Raw genomic sequence first — 3081 nt, 5'->3', positions numbered from 1 at the left:
CAATATGTCTGTTTCTGTGGCAAAATCAGTCATTGGAGATGTCCCACTCTGACCTAAATTTCAGAAATCAACTTGAACAAAACTTCAACTCTGAGATGTAAACTTTAGATCTTTAATGTTGGTAAAAAAAAAAAAAATGAATATGTTCATTTAATTCTAGCTGATACTATAAGCTACAGCTGTCAATAAATAATCCATGTTCTCAAAGTTAACTTGACATTTCTCCGAGATAAATGTCCCGGCATTCTGAGTCACAGCTGCAGGGAAAAACTATGGAAACTCGGTAAAGCTCAGTGGGGAACGAGAAACACTTGTGGAATGTAATGAGAGTTTTACTGAACAGCCTTCTTGATGTTTGGAGCATCGCTGGAGATTTACTTTTCAGGAAAACAGATGCAGAGGCCTGTGACTCGACAGGAATAGTAATTCAGGAAGCACAAACTCAGGCAAGAATGGATTCAACGTAAAAACATAAAGTCCCCCAAGTGAGAGGAGGAGAGATGAGTTTGCTCGAGTTGAGTTAAAGACACGACAAATCCATTTCCCTTCCTCTGTTACACCTGGATTCATTCCTCTCTTTAGAGAAACCTTTTTCTTTTTTCTCCTACCCCCACTATTATAAAAAAAGGCCTAAATGAAAGCAAATTTGACCTTAACACGGATGACCGATTCCATCAAGTGAAAGCGATAACTGCACCACACATTCACCCTAACCTTATCAATAATGGAAAGCTGATGCACATTTTAAATGCAAAAAGGGAAAAAAATAAAGAAATTTGGGGGGATTGGAATGAGAAGCAAAAAAAAAGGGGGGGGGGGGGACCAGAGACTAATGGGAATGACGACAGGTGAGTAAGTGGCTAAAGAATGGTGGACAGGCAGGTGAGAGGGCGGCTGGAAGAGAGGTAATTGAAACCACGAAGATGAAGTGAAGATGCAGGTAAATTGTAGGGGAGTGGGGGGTCTTGGAAGGTAAAAGTGAAAGCAAGCCAAAGAACAGGAGAGAAATGAAGTCATTTCACAGGGTAAATAGAGAAACTATCTTCATTATTCCAGCTGCTCAGTGTGGATGCTGATGCGGTTTAAGTGAAGTCACCTTGGAACAGACCTGCTCTTATCGGCTCGTAAAACTTAAAGCAAAAATCCTCTTTGCATGAGCAGGAGTTGTGGTGCTTCAACATAACAGTGCAAATACACACAACTGCTAAGAGGCATACATTTGTAGCAAAAACACAAATACAGTGCATAGCAATCTGAACATAGTAACAGCTAAAAATGATAAAACTGATGACTGAAAATGCTGAGGCTAATAGCTGTAGACGCTGAAGCTGATAGCAAGCTAAAATAGTAGCGTAATGCCAAATTAGCCTAAAAAATGGTTAAATGTCTAAATTAGCCAAAACAGCTAGCATAAAGCTAAAATATTAGCTAAACTCTGGAATTGCTTTAAAAAACAGAAAAAAAGCCAAAATTAGGCATTGGGCTAAAATATTAGCAATATTCAAAAATAGCCTCATAAACTGAAAAAAGTCTAAATTAGCCTGAAAAACCAGTCAAATGTCTAATTTAGCCAACACACCTAGGACAAAGCTGAAATATAATAGCCGAGACAAACTGACAAAAAGCCAAAATTAGCCAAAACAGCTAGCATAAAGCTAAAATATTAGTTAAGCTTCGGAACAGCCTAAAAAACGGGGGTGAAAAAAACCCAAATTAGCCAAAACAGTCAACATAAAGCTCAAATATTAGCTAAACTCTGGAATAGGCTAAAAAAAGCAGAAAAAAGCCAAAATTAGGCATTAGGCTAAAATATTAGCAATATTCCAAAATAGCCTCATAAACTGAAGAAAAAGCCAAAATTTGCCAAAATAGCTAACATGTAGCTAAACTATTCACTAAACTCCAATATAGCCCAAAAAACAGAAAATAGCCTAATTTAGCCAAAACAGCTAGCATAAAGCTAAAATATTAGCTACACTTCAAATTTGCCAAAAAACTGAAAAACACTCGAAATTAGCCAAAATAGCTAGCATGTTGCTAAAATATTAGCTACACTCCAAATTAGCCTAAAATATCTTGGTAAATGCCAACATAGTCCAAAAAGTTGCAGAATGTTTATGTTAGCAGCTAAAATATTAGATGAATCACAGATTAGTTTAAAATAACCCTTATATTTACATCACACAGTGGGAAAAAAAACCTCCAATAAACTTTAAACATAAAACTGGAGATCTCTGTGATTTATAATAATCATTTGAACAGTTTTGCAGATTTCCCTTTATTCTAGCTCATGGGTTCCTTGGGGAGGAGCTCATCAAACCACCCAATGATGATTCCAGAGAAACTAAAGTTAGTTTTCTTCTTTTATTAAAGGAAAAAGAGCATATCTACTGTTACAAAGGCCACACTTAACCTCATTTCCTGTCTCTATTATACAATAAGCTCCTCCCACTGGGCGTTGCTCTTAATTATTTCTGAGTGAAACTAACTCAGTTTTACCATGTCTTACTCAAATTAAACAAACATTTCCACTGTCCACCCATAATGTATGTTATTTACGGATCCACCTTAAAAAATAAAATACAAATTCAGCGTCAGGTGAGTCACATGACCGGCGGGTTGGTCACAAACTTCCTGTAAACAAAAGAAAGTAATGAGGAATATAGAGAAAGGTAAGTTTCAGTAAATTAATGGCAATAGCCATACTTGATGAATTGATCGGTCGGTCAGTCGATCAATTGATTAAAGTGATGATGTGTCGTCTTCAGTTTGTATTTTAACTGACCTGTTGTGTCGCATGTAAACATCCTGAAAACCTCCAGCAAACAAACAGCTGAAACGTCTGAAATGATGGCGGGAAGCACGACAGTAATCCACGGCTCAGCAGGAAACTGACAGAGAAATCAGAGGAAAAGGCCGAGTCAGAATCTAGACGTTGAACTCAGATGAGACATTAAGCTTAAAAAAGAGAAAAATAAAAGAGTTGTTCTGCTTCTCCACATTGCTTTATCTTTTAGGTTACAAAATGAAACATTAAAATGTTAAAGACCGGAAGAGAGGGTAAAACTAGAACATTCTTTT

The 3081-nt window shown here is 36.9% G+C and overlaps 1 protein-coding gene across 2 annotated transcripts in view; it reads right to left on the bottom strand.

Annotated features, from left to right (window-relative positions):
* gfra1a (gdnf family receptor alpha 1a) overlaps positions 1-3081 on the bottom strand; it is a 237295-nt gene that overhangs the window by 226704 nt on the left and 7510 nt on the right. Inside the window, exon 1 of one of the 2 annotated variants that reach the window (XM_024296700.2) lies at positions 2786-2883. The exons of the other annotated variant lie outside the window; for it this stretch is intronic. The gene's annotated coding sequence lies outside the window, so the exon portion shown is untranslated. Of the gene's footprint in view, positions 1-2785; positions 2884-3081 lie in introns of those variants that run through there. 2 annotated transcript variants of the gene reach the window in all.

This window comes from Oryzias melastigma, linkage group LG15 (assembly GCF_002922805.2).
Source record: "Oryzias melastigma strain HK-1 linkage group LG15, ASM292280v2, whole genome shotgun sequence".
Lineage (NCBI taxonomy): Eukaryota > Metazoa > Chordata > Actinopteri > Beloniformes > Adrianichthyidae > Oryzias > Oryzias melastigma.
The sequence above is the reverse complement of the archived record's forward strand: the minus strand, read 5'-3'. Positions and strand labels throughout refer to the sequence as shown.